The sequence below is a fragment of the Gambusia affinis genome, linkage group LG06 (assembly GCF_019740435.1).
Source record: "Gambusia affinis linkage group LG06, SWU_Gaff_1.0, whole genome shotgun sequence".
NCBI lineage: Eukaryota > Metazoa > Chordata > Actinopteri > Cyprinodontiformes > Poeciliidae > Gambusia > Gambusia affinis.
This window is the reverse complement of record NC_057873.1, coordinates 5,835,325-5,854,325: the sequence shown is the minus strand read 5'-3', so window position 1 is coordinate 5,854,325 and position 19,001 is coordinate 5,835,325.

The window sequence follows — 19,001 nt, the reverse complement described above, 5'->3', positions numbered from 1 at the left end:
ATGTAAAGCAGAATGCACTACCTTTTTGTGAAACACCTGTATCTTTTCAAATGGATGAAATTGCCAAGAATCTGTGTGGTTGTTCTGTGTGGAAGTAAAGCCAAGCCTGGATATGCTGCGTGGGGGGAAATCAGCACACCTGCTCTACATCTGTGACCAACGACGCTGCCAGACTCCCGGCGTCACGGCTTTAAAGAGATATGTCACCTAGAAAGTGAAAGACAGGAGTGACAAGGAGCATAATAAATGTCTGTGAAGCGTTTTTTCTTCTTTTTTTTTTCTGTTGCACACTGGAATAACCAAGGAGAGCACATCAATTGTGACAGATGTTTAGTAAATGCATAAACAATCCCATCTCATTACTTCCTCCACTTCAATAAGTCAATTTCCTTTGAGCACCCGACCTTTTAGACAAGCATATTAAATGCATCTGTTTTGCTTTGTACCTTTTCTCCTGCATCATGCAGCACATTCACCCTCTGCTGAAACTACAACAGTAACAGTCAACTGAGTTCATGTGGAAGCAGCGGACAGCGACAGGAAGTGGAATCAGAGGCTCAGATGGCCATCACGGTCATTTTTCTTCTCATCAGCGCTCTGCCATATTTTAGGATTGAGCCGAGCTCAATGGGATGCATTGGAACGATGGTGGGACTGGAATGAATCTGACTGATTTGACATGGAAATAAATCCCATGTGGCAAACGAAGAAAAGCCCTCACAGTTACTGTAACGAATAAGTGTTAAGCCATCAGATTCCTGGTAAACTAAATCGTTTTCTCCTTTCTTCTAACCAGCGGCATCCAAATTTTATTTTGCAACAAGAAAAGTAATATTGCTCATGAGTTTTTTCAACTCTAACTTAAAATGCAAAATGATTTTTGCTGTGATGTTTTAAAAAAATCTATTAAGCAATCAATTAAACAACAAAGAAGTGATTTCTTTGTTGACTGCCTTTTGTCTTAATAAAAGGTAGTCATATGGAAGAGGATTAGGGCCACTGGGGGGAAAAAGAATTTTGAAGACAATGACAACAAAAAGTCAGAATTCTGAAAAAGATTCTGAGAAAAAAGTGAGCATTTTTAGAAAAATGTCTGAATTCTGAGAAAAAAAATTCACAATTCTGAGAAAAAAAATTCTGGACTCAGAGAAAAAAGTCAATGTTCTGAGGAAAAAAATGTGTGAGAAACAAACCCAATTGTGGGAAGAAAAAAAATTCTGAATTCTGAGGAAAAAAAGGCAAAATTCTGAATTCTGGGAGTAAAGTCAGAATTCTGAGAGAAATGTCAGAATGTTGGGAAAAAGTTAAAATTATGGGAAAACATTCAGAACTCAGAGAAAGAATTCAGAATCCTCAGGGGGAAAAAGTAAGTTCTGAGAAAATCTAAATTCTGAGACAATTTTCAGAATTCTAAGGAAAAAAAAGTCGAATTTTGAGAGTCAGAATTTCATTTTTTTGCTTGTTTGTTTGTAGCCGTAATTCTCTTCTGCACCGACAGTTTCCTAACTTTTTAAGTATTCTTTCCATTTATTTGGTCTAGAAAGTCTTTCAGTCAATTTCAACCACAAAAAAAAAGTAGAAATAAAAACAACCTCTTCTGTTAGCCAGGTTTCATAGGTGAATTAATATTAATGTGCTCCAGCCCTTGTTTTTAGTCAAATGTTGCTGGATATTTATAGCCTTACTTACTATGATGTTAAAATTAAAAGCAAACATTGATATTAAAAGAAAATGCAAAACACTTTGGTTTAAACTGATATTGTCGGTTAACCAGTTGGATCATTTTTCCTAATTCAAAACAAAAGAAAAAGCCTTTAAACCCTTTAAAAGAACCATTTGGTTAGATGTCTGGATCCACAGAACCCTGATTTTGCTTAGCATTGTGTTGGTATTGTGTGTAGAAATTTAAGTTTGAATAATCACTGCTACTCAATTGAAGATGAAATGCAGAGCAAATAGGAGAAACACAGGAGAGCAGCTTTATTACTCAACCTCCTATTACAGTCATTTCATGCCTGAGGGAATAGCAAAATATTGTATTTTTTTTTTCAATTATCCTGTCCTAATTAGTTAATCACATGCATTTTAAAACTGCTTTTATTAGGAATAAAAAAAAACAATATATTTTGAATTGCCTTGCTAATGAGGGGAGAAACAAAAGGTCCGACAGTAATAAGAAAGTCTGGGTTTTAGTTTGACTGCAGCAGATGTGTTGTTGCTCTGAAGGTCGACGCAGAACCAAACGATCTTCGTTGATGATCATTTGTAGATTTTAATTATTGGTTGGAACTTGTTTGATCTCTCAAACCTCCCTGAGGTCACTGCTTTTATTCCTTTTTGGTAAAATATGCAGATTATTGTCAAGTATTGACTAGCAGAGAGTTTTTTTTTTTGGCAAATACAATTCAATCTGGACTCAAATCTGCAAAATGCTTCATGTCTTTATGACACATCGATTCATCCGATCTGACTGAGCTTAAGCTTTTTTGAAAATGAGTAAAAAATTATTCATATTTAGAAGTTCATAACTATCATGAGATGTATTTGCTGATGGATGAAAATCCTTGTTACATTTTTCTGATTTTTGTTTGTAAAAAAATATTTCTGTCACATTACATAAAAAGTCCAAAAATATTGCTAACATCCCCAAATTTAAAATGGCTGTAATAAAAGCATGGAAAAATCAATAAATTTGAATATGTACATTGATAAAAATATTTTTTTTATTCAAAAATGTACTTTTTCCCTCCCTCCTTTCCAAGCAGTTATTTAAGTAAAATATATACCGTACAATGTGAGTGTTTGAAATTAATAAAATATATATATTAAAGTTCCATACTGAGGCTTTTCTATTTTATTTCTGAATTATTATCTTTTTTGTCATTTTATTTTGAATTGTGAACAAATTCTATACAGCTGTTTGCTCCGATAGTAGCATTAATTAAATTTTATTAAACTCTTTCTTGTTTTATCTCAAACTATTCTTACGACTGTCAATCAGGGTCACAGCTCCAGACAGGAGAGTGGCAGCAAATGCCTCTCCCATAAATTTCAGATCATATACCCATCTCCACTGGGATTTTCTCTGACAGCAGCGGAAAGAAAAATTGCTTTAACAGAAGAGCCAGAGAAACTAATTTATACGACATCAAAAGCATGAAAAAGTACTTCTGTGGTGAGATGATAAGCTTTCAAGGCCTGTGCCAGAACCCCGGGACCGTGCTGGGGTCTGAGGCATGCGGACACCGTCTCCGACCACCTGTGTCCATCATTGTCCAAGAGACAAGCCGCGGGGATGCTTTAACAGGACTGCCAGAGCAGCGGATAAATGGAGAGCAGCAGATAAACAAAACGCAGGAGAGATAAAAGCTGATGCGTGCTATCCAGTAAAACTCATTTTCATACATTACTCTTCAAAAGCTTTAAGCCAGGTGAGTGTGTGCGTGCGTGTTAGAGGGATTTTTTAAAAATTCTTCACACATACAGTGGGTTTTCTACCTTATCAGAGCTACTCTGACCTTTAACCTTCATTGTGTATTTTTAGCCGCCCGCTCTGTCAGAGTTCAAGGATTTCTCCCTCTTTATACTTCATTTAGCATTTCCATTCAGCTGCTTTATCAAACTGATATCAGAAATTGAACTACAGCCAAACCTGGCTGGGCCACATCAAATCAAAATCAAATCAAACTTTATTTGTATAGCACATTTCAGCAGCAAGGCATTTCAAAGTGCTTCACATGTCTCAAACTCGAGGCTTGTGGGCCAAATCCGGCCCGCTGTAGCTTTTTATGTGGCCTTGTAGGATGTAGACCGGGGTGGGCACTCCTGGTCCTGGAGGGCCGGTGTCCTGCAACTTTTAGATGTATTTCTACTTCAACACACCTGAGTCAAATAATGAGGTCATTAGTAGGACTCTGGAGAACCTGACTGCACTTGGGAGGTGATTCAGCTGTTGGATTCAGGTGTGTTGGACCAGGGAGACTCTAAGAGTTGCAGGACACCGGCCCTCCAGGACCAGGAGTGCCCACCCCTGTTCTAGACTAAACTAAGTGTGCTTGAATTTTATGTTTTCAATCAAATCAATGCCGTTTTTATCTGTTTACTGCCAAATTATATCAATCAGTCCCTACAGTTTCTTCAGAATTATCGTGGAAATTATCGCAAAATCATCACATTTTTTACATAATTACATAAATTATGTTTATTGCAGTTTTTTCTCTAAAATGGTCAAAAACGTTCTTATTGGTACTAACAGCTGCCCCAGCCTTAATTATGTCAGATCGTAGTCCATGATCTATACAGCTGGTAAACGAAAATGTCGCATTTTCCGTCATAAATAAGTGCAAATATCGTAAATATTCCCAAATTAGTACCACAAACATTTAGATTTTTATTGCAAATCACAGAAAGAATCTCAAAATCCTGGAGGAACTGAAAAGATGTTCAATAAATTTATTTAATTTTAAGAATTCATTGATATTTTATCAATACATGCTGGCACAAAGCGCCCTTTAACAGCATTTATGATCTCAATTTGGCCCAAAATGAAAACGAGTTTGACACCCCTGACCGATTTCAGGAGCTGCATTGAGCTGCAGCTCAAACTGTACAACTACACTGAAGGCTGCAGTTATTGCTGAATCACAGTGAAGGAACTTATGAGAGAGTTTGGATCAGAAATGTATACTTTTTTTTTTACTGTGGCATTTTACACTGATGAAGAAAATGACTGGCAAGCTTTTATATAGCAGAACATCACACTGACAGCAGGGAGTCCATATGAGGAAACAAATGTCAAAACATGGCAACATTTGATGGCTCTTTTTTCTTCCACTCTTCAATTCCGTCCGTTTTACCATATCAGCTGCTGACATTCAGTCTGTAGAGAGCGAAAAAATTAAACGCCACACAGATCAAATAAAAATGTCTGTTTAAATCTGTCTGTTCTTGTGCGGCTCATCTCGTTTTCTTTTTTTTCCCCTTTACTTTTCCTGGTCATTCTGTCGCCCAGGCTGAGCTTCCCTGTGTGAGCGCTGCAGGAGAGCTGGCTCCAGCTGACAGTTTCACAAAATGCTTTCTTCCCAGTTAAACTCTGATGGCTCATTTGAAGTTAGTATGAGGGGAAAAAAATGCTCAGAATTTGGCTGAAAATATTAAAATCAGATCTCCATTAAAAGGTTGTGAAAAATAGACTCATTACGCCTGCTAGATCTCTCATTACATTTATTCAAACTAATGAGACAGCTAGCTATAATGTAACCCTTGATCAAGATATCTGACAGACTTAGTTCATTATGTTTTTATTCATGCAGACATGGCAAGAAAAAAAAAAAAACAACAAAAGAACAAAGCATAATTTTACTCTGAAAACCACACTGCTTAAGATCTGGATGTAAATGTCCCTCAAATAATTAAAAGGGTAAGAAAATGTATGTTTAAATAAGGTTATTCCAGAAAGGTGCTGTCGCAAGCAGAACCTAATTTCAATTAATGTATCCATCACAATGACAAAGTGCTCATGAAATAAAAGACTGAATCATTAGAAATAATAATGTACTGCTGTTAAAGTGCAGGTAATTAGTATAGTAGAGATTCTGTCACAGAAGTTCTTGAAAAGCCTTATTTAAAGGTGACCTATTATGCTTTCATGAACAGGTTAGGATAGGCATATGGACAGTGCAAAACATTACTTTTTTTCTTGCACAGAATCAGTCTTGGATAATCAGATTTTAGTCTGCCACTTCTGCCTGTTTTGAGCTCCTTTCAAAATGAGTTGTTTAAGGACCTCTGTCACTTTAAATCCAAATAAGATGCTGCTGGCCAAATAATACAGATTACCTCTGCAATCGGAAGCCAGGCTGAAGGAGTAGAAAGTCCTCGCTCCTTTAACAGGACGGTGAAAGAAACTAAAAGATCGCTTAGGTGATGTAAAAATCACTTTCACAACAGACACATTCAGCTTTTAGCAGAGATGATTTGAAAACACGGAGTATCTGAAGAGAAGCTGAAAACAGAAGTACCGATTGATCCAATACCCATACTCATGTTGGCGACTGGTAGTGTTGATATTTATATCCATACATGCATCCCGTGGCGGTTCTTGATATGGGCGACATTTTGTGGGGGGCGTCATGAAAAGTAGCTATGATGTTTGAGAAAAAATCATAATGGGATTTATAAGCAGGTTTTACGTTAAAAAGAGTCCGTTTCACTCTACCACACTGGCAGTGTAGGGCACGCTCGTGGGTTAATTTGCCCTTCTCAGTGTCTGACAGGTTGGTCAGGTTTGCCCTGTGTATTGTCTTGAAGGCATGCCACCAAGTTAAACTGTGGAACGGATTGGTTTCTCACACACTTGCAGACGTTTGTGAAGCTACGTTATGTATGATAACTAATTCCAAAGAAATAAGTGTTGTTAAGGAGAAGTATTTTACAAAGCTTGTTCATTTGTCTAGAGTCAATTATTTAAGTTAAAGTATGCAGATTACGTTGTTTATTCCCAAAGTGAAAGTAAAACCAAGATTTAAGTGCTGAAGTCCTTAAACATTATAAATTTGTAAATTATTACTATTGAGACTACTGTAATTTACACTATGTCAGCATTGTAGTCTAATTTCCTGTATATTCAGTGTTTGGTTGATATTAAATCTCTTTTGGAGAGAATTTGGTACAAGATACTACAGATTTTGATGTCATGAACAGGTTTATTTAAAGACACTGGAGTGTAAGGACAGTTTAAAGCACTCATGTTTCAGTTATTAGAGACTGACGTTGAGCCTGAAAGGTGGTTCGCCCAGGGCACCAAGAAGCTAAGACCGCCTCTGCATGCATCCCTAATCTTTACCCTTAGTTTAGTAACTTCGATAATGATTATGTAATGAAGCATCTTTTCCATGCTGATGTTCAAACACGAATGTTTCCAAAGCACAACACCAGCATTGTCACAGAGCGGTTGATGTGACAGTAAAAAAGAAACTTTCATGTCTTTTAAATTTTATTTATGGAAAACTAAGGAAGTTAGCTCTGTAAATCTTGACACGCTGTGTGATTATTTCTCATATTTTCCTGAATAAAGGTTTTACTCTTCACACTTTTCTGTTGTAAAGTCCATGACAACCCAATTAAGTCCTGTCAGGTGGCTCACCTCCTTTACCAGCGTTTTCTCCCTTATTATCTCTGACTTGTGCCTCCAATAGTCACCTCCTGGCTATAAACAAAACTGCCTTAGATCTTTTCAGCAAAGTAAAAAAATATAAATAATTAAATCTGGAAGACATATGGAGTGTCAAAATTAAGATAATCATCTTTTCCTTTGTTTTTTACTTCTCTGTCTCTATTTGGTAGCTGGATTTCACATTCAGAAAGCCAATTTTAAAAGTTTCTATCTTCCCACAGAAAAACTGTCAGCTCGCAAAAGATTGGATTAAAATAATATTTAACACCGCTATTGCATATGAATTATGTAGAAACCCTCTATACATGCATGCAGACACACACAGATGCTTAGATTCAGGGGTTTTCTGTCATGATGAGGTGTGGCGGTGGACCCAAACGCAGCAGGCAGTAGACGTAGAAATAAGCCGATGTTTTAATGAAGAAAATCAACCAACAAAAAATCCAAAATCCAGGGGTGCAAAAAAATCCAAAAACAAAACAAACTGGAAACACGAGGGAACAACAGGGAGGGAAACATGGGTAGTAACGGTCAGGGTGATGAGACGGACAGGCGAGTTGTGACTGGGATAGAGGAGCTAAAATACTGGGAGGTAGTAAACAGAACAATGGAGAAGATGGTACAGGGAAACTAAGGAGATATACTGGGAAAAAAGCAGGGAGGAAACATCAGGGAACTGAAAATACCTCTGAAACAAAAGAAAACACTAATACTAAAGAAAACCTGATAAACTAGAAGACAAAAAGATAGGAGGGGAAAACATAAACAAACATAAACAGAAAGAAGGCTGATCTATTAATAATAGAGGACGTAGACCTAGATAAACTAGAAGATCTGAACAAAGAGATAATCTAACTAGAATTACAAAAGAAAGACTAAATAAACAAAATAAGAATTAGAAACACTACAGGAGAAACTAGTAGGATTAAATAAAAATAAACTATAATCACTAAAGAAAGACTCAGACATACAAGAAAACAGAATAAACCTAAAGAATAAACCGAACTGAAAACACTACAAAGGGCTGCAGATAAGGAAGACAACAAGGCAATTCTAATCACACTAAATAACCATAAATAATAAAACTGAAATGACCATGAAGGGCTAACCTAAAGTGAACTAAAACATTCTGATAAATAAGATCAAACCCAAAAACCCAGAGTCCTGACGTTTTCAGATAAACTCCATGTTGGACTTTGGTTTCCACTAAACACACATTGTTTTAAACTTATATTGTGACCTTTTCAGTGATGCTGTAGGTGGATTTATTATATATAGTTATGTACATGTTTGTTGCTATGGTTTCTTGGCTCTGTTGTTTTTTTCTCTCTCTTTCTGCAGGACTTGAAGCAGATTTTTGGGTTGTTTCCTTTTTCTTTCTCTCTACCTCCTTGTTTCCTTTTAAACATTTCTCCACCTTTCTCCATTTATTTTCTGTCTTTGTGTTCATTACATTTAATGGACACAAATAGTTTTGTCTCATTTCTAAACGTAGTTGTGTTCACTTTGTCACTCTTTATCTTGAAATTAAGTGGCTGGAGAAAATTATTAAATGTCAAAGAGTGAGGAAGAAATCTTGAGGTCATGTTCCTTTAAATAACTAATCAAATTAAATATTTTAAACCACAATTTCACACATAATGACTCAAAACTGTCAAGTCCACACATTCAGTACACTCAGTGCAGTTGTGATGAACACAATGGGGGAAATGTGGGTCTTTAGTTTCCTGTCTGAGATTAATTTGACATTAGTACTGATAAAAACCAGAGATAAAGCATTGATCTCTGGATTGGAGAATTACCTGCTCTGCCTACCAAGTCACAGATTTGTCTAAGTGTCACAGAATTGGATTTACTACAATTCTGAGTAAATCCAAAAGCTTCTTGAAACTGGACTGAAATGGCAACAAAACAGAACAGAATGCAGGAAAAATAAATGCACAATATGTCACTAGTTGTGTTTCCATTACAAATTTGTGCAAAACTTTGTCGATATTCCGCTAATGTTGAACAAACGCAGTTTTAATGCAATTAAAATCCCATACAATAAGTTTGTTCACACAATAACTCATTAAAACATGTGCTGCATTATTCTCCTCCCACTTCCTGTCGTCTTCTTCGTCTTTTCCGCCAGTAGTAACATCCAGTTATTGATTGCATGTTTAATGTGATATGAAAAAAGTGCTTCCATCGCAGTATTCCAAAATAATTTTATTTTAATAATTTTATCTACTTCATAATTTATTTTTTATGGCTGAAAGCAGCTACTTTTTGTTCTTATTCCTTCAACAACAAAAGATACATTTCCTCAGTTTCTGATCAAACCATTAATTCAATCAGCAGCCGACTTGTCATTGCATCTCTAATTTAAATCACATGCACAGCAGTGATATTTTTCTGACAACCTACGACTGTTTTACAGCTTCTCAATGCCCTGCTTTTTTGATTAAAGATAATCTTCATATGTGTGTGGGTGTGTGTGTGTTTTGCAAGAACTTCTACTTACTGAAGGTGAAATGACCTATTTACGTCCTATTAACAATGCGATACATTATGAAGTCCAATTTGGCTGAATAAAACATCCAGGAAACATGGTTTCTTGCATCTAATAAGAAGCCCATTTAGACCCTTGAAGTACTCATTCATGTCAGTCTCCGTTGGCAACAACAACGCTTTGACACAGCTCATCCTAACCTGCAATTAAATCCCCATCTTTAACAAGAGATGAGTAAGCCAGATAAATAGAGCCTTAGGTCCACCATTAACTTAAGAGGCCCTTTGTCATTTGCTCTCTGGCATGAGGACAAAATGTGCTGTGTTGCTACTTCTGCTCTTAGCTCCAAACTTTAGCTCTGAAGCTGTAAACATGAAGAAACTGAGGGGTGAATTATTAAATCCGGTCATACATTACACTGCCTTTGTGCACAATTTCACCAAATGTTCTTTTTTTTCTCATCAACTTTGTGACAAGGACAGACATCTTTTTTTTTTTTTGTCTGAATCTGTAGATGACAGACCCCCACCATCCCACAAAACCTAAATGCTGATGTGAGCCGCGCCGAATGTCGGCAACACTGAATCACCTCAAATGTACGAGTGGATAAGTGGCTTTTTTTAAAGCTGGACGCACAATAGCTCATTCTGAAGCAGCAATCTGTGGGCATATTGGCTGTGTCACCCAGACAAATGCGGTCCAGAGAGAGGTGTTGTTTCACTTCCTTCCTGTGTCTGCGATATCAGGGATGTTGCTCAATGCATTTCATCTTTTTTTGCCCTTAAAAGAGATACTGCAGTGTTTCAGTGTATTCCTGGAACCAAGTCATTGCAGACTCTTTTCCTAAATAATAGGCTTGTCAAGCATATCTTCTTCCCCCCTCCCCCCTCCCTCTCTCCTCTTTCTTTTTCCTCCATGGTGGCTTGTAAGCAAACAACACAATCCTGCAAGTGGATTCCAGGTGCTGGAGGTTAATGTACTTCATTAGAGGCTTAGTTTTGCATGTACGCCTTAATTCAGTGGGTCGAAAAGCCTCGGGACAATTCCTATGACATTTAAAGAATGCCAAGGCCTGACAGAGGTGGCTTTTATTTGTTTGAAGCCACAAACATAAAGAGAGGAAGGGATTGGGAGCGGCTGCCTGCTAATGTTGATGTAAAGCCTGGAGACCCAGCTTACAGACGGAGCCAAAAAACACACAGTTGGGATGAGGAGACCAGAAGGAAAGCACAGCCAGGAGGACAGGTGATAGCGCCAGTCATTCAGACTAAGTTCTCTCCTGTTTTTGTTTTTTTTTTGGTTTGATTTTTACTTCGTCCACTTGTGACAGCTCTCCCTGCTGTCACACACCAGAGATGTTGACTGATAACTGTTTTCTGTTCATTCTTAAAATGAGTTTACATGTTAATCGCTGGATAGTTGGAGAAAGCAGGAGCCTCTTAAAGAGACAGCGGCCCAATTGCAAATTCCAAAGTCAAATTTCTTTTAAATCATGTTCGTTAAAGACAGTATTCTTACAACAACTGAAGGAAAGAGTTACTTGATTGTGTTATAAAATGAAAATACTGAAAACATACAACATTGGGAAAAGGGTGAGGAAACACAGAATCCAGTCTGGTTGAATCTGGCTGACGGTTCTAGTCAGTAGCTGCATTTCCATTACAAATGAGCACAAAGAGTGTGAATATTGCAGCAATGTCGAAAAACACAACTTTGTGATTGCAGTGTTTGTTCACATGCTAATTCATGATTCTCTAACTGCTTCCTGTTGTGTTCTTCATGGTTTGCCAGTTGCTGATCATTTGGCTCATGTGATGTGAAAACAGCGTTTCCATTGCAGTTTTGCTAAATACATAAATTTTGAAGTGGAAAAAAAAAACAAAAAAAACTTAATCCTAATGCCAAAACTTTGAATTAAAAAGCAAATAAAAACAAACTTATTTCTAAAATGTCAAATTGAGCAGTTATAAGATCGATGGAAATGCTGGAGAGAAAAAAAGGTCTTCTGTGTCAAAATGCCTCTGCTGCGACGATTTGGTTGAATTTTTATATATTCCGAATACATTCTTTATGGTGCAGGCAACACACAAGCAAGACCAGAACCACCGAAGACTTTTTCAATAAACACAAAGATCTCCTTTTGTAGCCTTTGCTGGGCGCAGAGACCACAGGTTACAAAGAACCAGCAAAATAAAAAAAGTTAGCAGCCAAATGTCATGCAAGGAAAGTTAAGTAATGCAGATAAAGTTTTTCTGTGCTGTTGTCTTGTGGATTCACTTATAAATAAACAAATAAATAAATTGCTTTCACTGATTTTTCTCAAGTGTTGCACATTTTCAGTTCACACCAGTTAGTCACAATGTGTCTTTTTTTTCACCTCACTTTATATTTTTTGTTTAAAATTACTTTAATATAAAATTTACTAGTTGTGAAATATTAAAGTTAATTTCAGTGACTGAAACTCCACTTACTTGCTGGATTTTTAACTTTTCTTCAATTGGATATGACACCTCAATAAAGAATTAATTTAGAATTTTATCAGCGGCGCAAAATAAATGTGAACACCACAGTAAGCAGCTCTCGCTTTTTCTAAAATAACTGCCGATTTTCAGCCGCTTTTTTTCCTTTAGGAAGTAATACGGTTGCATCTTTTCCCTCCTCTCTTAAAAACAGATTGATACCTCCTAATTCTGCTCTTAAATTATTCAAAATGCAAACGCTATGTAAGTAAGACTATGTAAACAGAACAAAACAATTAACTATTGAGTTGGAGACACTTTTAACTCGCTTGTATGAGGTAGTCACTGCAACTGCAAAACCGGTAGGTGTATTATATTACACCCACCATATTATGCGTCAGCGTGATTTAATATTGTTCACATCATAATTACATCTAAACTGCTGAGGCTCTGCTGTGATTAAGCTGGAGCTTTAATCAAGTGCAGTTATTGTCAGCCTAAAGTCACACTGATGGTCATCCGTCTTCATATTCATCTGTATTTCACTTAAAGGGGAAAAAAAATCGCATACTGTAAGGAATTTTCTTCATTTCATGAGTTCTTGTGGCTTAACTGCTGCTTAAATTACACATATTAGATTTTTGATATATATCTGAGGCTTTTCAAGGTTTTAATTTACACAGTTTAGCATCCAGCTTCACTCTACTTATGAGTGTTGCATACTTTTTCTTTTATTTCTTTTTGGAAATAATAACAGGTGTCTCATTATTTCACAGCTGATTGACTAAGCGGTTAAATGGAAAACAGGGAAAGAGAAGACAAAGACTTTTTTTTAAATATGGCTGCTGTGAAACAATATTCATGATTACCTGCAGACATTTATGTAACTAATGCATTTTTGAAAGAAAATCTGAATAAGGAAAAATGCACTCCAGAAAACAACTGCTGAGAAAAACAAACTGTGTCGGAGAAACAAGATTGAATAAGTGCTTCATCAAGATCCGCTGCTTTTGTGTTGATATATAATTCGCAAGATTAATAAATAAACCAACAAAATGCATAAGTATTTAGTATCTCCACAAAACATTGTTGGGATTAAACCCTGCAGACAGTAAACCTTTTAGCATTAGAAACCAAATAAAAAGAAGTTTATTAAAATTGCTTTTAATATTAGTTGCTTTAGTCTCCTAAATTTTATTGTACTTTTTCAGGAAGAAGAGTTTTGTTATTGTCCCTCTCTGTCCCAAAACATTTTGTGAATACTATGTGGAAATTGACAGTTTCCTACTTTGATCATAAATTGTACACCTTTGAATTTCAGCACACTTGATTTCAAAATAATAATGGATTTGTATGTTCCCAGTATTTTAAATGGTCCGTTTTACTGAGATTTACTGAATGCGAGTTAAACTCCCACAGAAACCAAAGTAAAAAGCTAAACGCTGGAGAGGTAACTCCGCCAGGTTATAAAAACAAAAACATGCCCAATGTGTAGTCATGGGTGAGGAAGCTCAAAGGCTCCAAGGTGAGCTGAACTCAGACTGTTGGAAGCCTGGATGGAGACGATGAGCTGCACATCTCTTCAGGCAGGTTCTGTTCAGGAGGAATCTCACTGTTTTCCCTCAACTTTTCCAACCACACAGATCTCCCGTATCCTCCCCGGACCCGCTGCATTCCTGTCACATCTCCGCGGCTGCATCACCTCCCCAAACATCAGGGGACAGTCAAATACCTTCTGTCTGCGTTTCTGTCTTCTACAAGGCAGCAGGAGGCTCTGATGCAGGAAGTTGTGGGATTTCTCTGCTTTTTTCGGTTGTAGTCTGAGTCTCTCGTGCTGTTTCTGGTGTCCAATATGTTCTCTAGTTGGGGATTGTTGTTTTAAGTGTTTGTGTACAATATTTCTCTACATAAATAAAACTGCCCCCAGCAACTCCAAGAAAGTGGGCGGAGCCAAGAGACAAAGAGGCGGGGCCAAATGAGTGAAAGAGGTTCATAATATTAACAACACTCTGAATCCTAACTTGTTTATATCTTAAAAATGTTTAAAAGTGCAGCTTGTAACTTTTATCAAAAATATTTTTTACATATTTGTTTAAATTCTGTTTCCTGACAGTTCACTGCAAAAACACAAAATCTCACCAAGTATTTTTGGTCTAGTTCCTAGTACATTTAAAATAAGACAAAACTAGCTTACAAGGAAATTTTAGCAAGACATAGAGGCTTGATTTAAGTAAATAATATTGATTTTAAAAAATAAAGTACTAGCTACATTGGCCGATTGTGTAGTTTTTAAGACAAGTTAATTCATCTGCCATTTCAACTAGTACTTGTCGTTAGTTTAAAGAAATTATTTACTTAAAACAAACCGCTTAGTACTAATATGAACTTAGAATTATATTTTTTATAATAAAATAAATTATAGGGATTTTGCCCTATGATAATGTAAAAAAAAAAAAAAACATCAAAATAAAATATGAGAATAAATGTAAGCTTTATTCTCTTAATACTGCAGCTTTATTCTCTTACTCTTAAAACTAAATCTTACCAAGTATCTTTGGTCTAGTTTTTAGTTCAAATATCTTAGTACACTTAAAATAAGACATAAATAACTTACACGAAACATTTTAACAAGATATAGAAGCTTATTTTAAGTAAATTACCCCTTAATTAGAAGAGCTAAAAAAAAATTCAGATTACTCTAACACACTACAGTTTCAACAAATAAATTTTATTTGAACATAAGTTCCATACTGAAGCTTTAAGTCATTCTAATATTATTATATATTTTTGAGTCGTACAAGTGATGGAATGAGTGAAAAGGGTTAATAACATCTGCAAATCCTACTTTGTTTAAAAGATTTCTGAAGCTTTTGTTTTATTATTATTGAAAAAAAGTGAAAAACATCTTTTATAACCCAAATTAATGTGACATTCATGCCCATATTGAGTCTCTAAACCTCTGGCTGGAACTGGATATTGACACGTATATAACGAGAGTAATGGCAGCATTTGTGCTGCAGCTCTGACATTTATTAGGGGAGGCAAGCAGCAAGACATTAGCATTAGCAGAATTAGTTTCACTGTGATAAATGACATTTATTTTCATTTCGTTCTTTCATTGCTGACTGAAACTGTATCCTTAGCAATTAACCGGGGAAAAGTGACTGATACTATTTTTTCTGGGAATAATTTCAGATTTAAATTTGCAAACAGAGAAAATTCTTCAGATTGTGCATTTGTACATTTGGAGGTATGCTTTGCCTCCATTTTTGATTCTTTCAATTATTTCAATCAAACTGGCGTTTATGTATTTTAATGCTGTATAATGTTACATATTTTCTTCTTTTATCTTTTCTTTTATGTTTTTATTTATGTTTTTGCAAATCATTTTGTGGTTTCTGGTTTGTTCTCACTCACTAACTTCTGGTAAGCCTTAACTTTTATTTAATTTCTGAGTTGAGTCCAAACTCTCGAATTTTGTTGCATAATTACCTTCCATTTCTAAATGAAAAGAACAATTTAAAAGTTGAAACCAAACGACACATAAAAACACATGTCCAAATTAAAGATAATTATTCTGCAGGTATCAGATGTTGAGTTGCCTCAGGTCCAATTTATTTAGTTTCATTTAATACAGATTACTAACTGGCAGCAGTGAGCATCTTTCCATTGACTGTTAGCAAATGTTGATAAAGATTAAATGTTATTTTGACTTTGAACATTTCTCTTTTAATGGTCTGCCTTTTTCCATGTAATTATCATTTAAATATTCTTATTAAACATTACGGCTTTCATGCTACTTTCCTTTTATGTTAAAATAATAAGAAAAACCTAGCTAAAATTATATTTAGGTGTTCTTTTTCAGTTAGAGTGCTGACAAATCCTGGCAATAATACATTTGAACCCAAAGTTATCTGAAATTTTTGAGATAATATTTCATGATTTTGTACAAACGAGATTACCATACCTTTAAACATTTCAATATGGAGAGACTAAGACGGAGAAAAGCAGCGATTAAAAAGGTTTATTGAAATAAATAAATTAAAGTTCTTTGGCGCTCGGGCCCCGGCTGGAGATTTGAGCTGTGAATTGCAATAAGCTCGGGTGGGCATCCCCGATGCTGATTAGGGATGTCTTCCCCCAGGGGCCCGACACTGATGGTGGAGGTCGGAGAAAGAATGACAGACTGGAGAGCCGGGAGGATGCGGGTGGAGAAGGAGTGGGGGTGGGTTGATCGCAGCTGGAAAGCAAAACAACAAGATGTTTCTCCAGAAATTTGTTGGTGTTTTAAGTTCTCTTATGCTGCTTTTGACGGTTGGTGGTCAGTGGCGGAGCCAGAGGGGTGGCAGGGGTGGCATTTACCACCCCCAACAGAGCCCTTGCCACCCCTACTGCCACCCCACTGGAAATGGTCATTTTAAAATATAATACTTATGAGATCGGCAAAGATTTGCTAGGAAAACTGTAATTTCCGACTGTCCCTGAAGGCAGCCCGACGCAGTAGCAGCTCACTGACGCTATTCATTGGTTAAACTGACATGAAAATATGTTCACCCTATATATGGAACCCTCTGATAAAGCCTTGCTCAAAAAAAGTCTAGCTCCGCCACTGTTGGTGGTTACCACAGCAACCGGAAACCGACAGATCCTCCCCCTTTTTCTGTTGCCGTCTGTAACTGTCATATGAGTCGGGATCAGCTCTGTGTTTTCAAAACAAGTATTATATTTTAACACATATTTTAGTCAAATTTAATTATATACAGTGTTTCATGAGTAATTTTGCTGTGTTCTATGTATGTTTTTTTTACTGTTATCATTTTTAATGTTGTCCATTTTAGCTATGTTTAAGTTTACAAACGTTAACTGCTATCTGCTGCTAACTGTTGCTAATGTGACCTATGTGGTTCTGGTGGCTTCTCTTAGGGTGGCAATGAATGACAGGAGCTCAAGCTGGCATCAGTTGTTTTCTTTAATTCACCATCTGCATTTCACACATGGGCATCGAGGTAAAGTCAGTCTCTAGCATAAACATGCTCCTCGACGGTGATCCTCATGGCTCTGAGGATTACCCATAATACAGTAATCAAAATAAAATCATTGAAAATTACAGTGATCGCATAGTGGATTTAGTTTACACTAAAGGAACAACCAGCGAGTGTCATTTTTTAAAGAAAGTAAAGCAATTAACTAAAATGCTCTGAAAAATAAAATAAAATGCTGACATTTTATTTACTGCATGCCATTTTTTTATATTTTAGTTTATATAAACTTGTATCTTGAAATAATCCAAAAACATAAATGAACCATATCTTCATATAAAACTGTTAAAATAAAACTCTGCCTTATATTAACCATCTGCTACAAGATTTAGTAAAACATACCTGCATTTCACACATGGGCATCGAGGTAAAGTCAGTCTCTAGCATAAACATGCTCCTGCAAGGAGGAGCCACAATGTTAACGTGGGAAATTCCCGCCACACTTTCTCACGAACTAAACATTTCTAAAACGCAACAAAAACAATATAATAGCAAAACAGTGTGACCTACATAAAACATATTTCAATAATATGCAAAAACGAAAACCATAAACATATTTTATATATAATATTTCTTTATAACATTGCAGAGACACGTTACCTCGACGGTGATCCTCATGGCTCTGAGGATTACCCATAATACCCTGCTCTTTCTAGGGTGAATGTAATACTCCGCTAAACCAGCAGATGGTGCATTTTAGCAGGATTTAACCTGAACCATTTTAACTATGTTACATACACCCCCCGTAAATTCTGCTAAAATGGGGTTGTATCAAATACACACAGCACTAAAACAAAAGTGCAATTAAAAAAAAAAAGCACATAGTAGTCACATCAGTTCAAAACTTCCCCTAAGGAATAATGTTAGCAAAAGTACGGCCAATACTCCTACCAACACAGACCCAAAAGATGCCATTTACACCTTTTGATAAACAACCATTGCTCTACAAAGCAGTCACTGAACAAAAAAAACAAAACAAAAATAAACTTTGAAACAATACAAATCTACCCTGCAAACATGGTCTTCACAAAGGAAAAGAGAGAGTCCACAGTCGACATTGAATCATCCACAACCTGTTCATTCATTTCACATATAAGTCTGGCTGGAGGCTTAACAGGCCTACCCGATCTAGTGCATAGCCTAGATGGCTGAGTGCAAATAACATCAGTTACAGGCAAGTCCAGTTTCACGTCAGAACTATGTTCAACTGGAAGATCATGCTGAATGAGGTCAGATTGGACAGCTGGAGTTGTATGGATGGAACCCGGTTCAGGAGAGTTTGACAGTGCAACATATTCAGGGAGATCAGGTTCAGGTAAATCCTTGGCCTCAACACTTGAGGCAGGAAACACAATGTCCACTGAAGAACCTCGCACTGGAATGTCAGAAGCACAGTCAGGTTGATTTACAACTTCATCCATACAACTATTGTCCTCCATCTGTAAAAGCCAGTTCACAGTCTTAGTTTCATTGTCCTGTACTTCATCAGGCACAACAGGGTCACTTCCTGCTGTGGAAGGGCAAGCGGAATGGTCCGGATCATCAGGAATGGCAGCAGCAGTGAGAAAGTTGACAGGAAGGAGAAGATTTCTGTGAAGAACCTTTGTCTTTGATGTGACAGGATCTCTAATGCAATACACATTTATATCAGGCTTCACAGACACCACTTCATATACTGTTGATTCCCATTTGTCTGCAATTTTCCTCTTCCCTCGCTCACCACGATTAGCAACCAAAACTCTGTCACCCACATCGAGAGGAGAACCTTTAGCTTTGCGGTTGTAGTACATCGCTTGTTGGGCTTGTCCCGATGAACTATTTTGTTGAGCAATGCG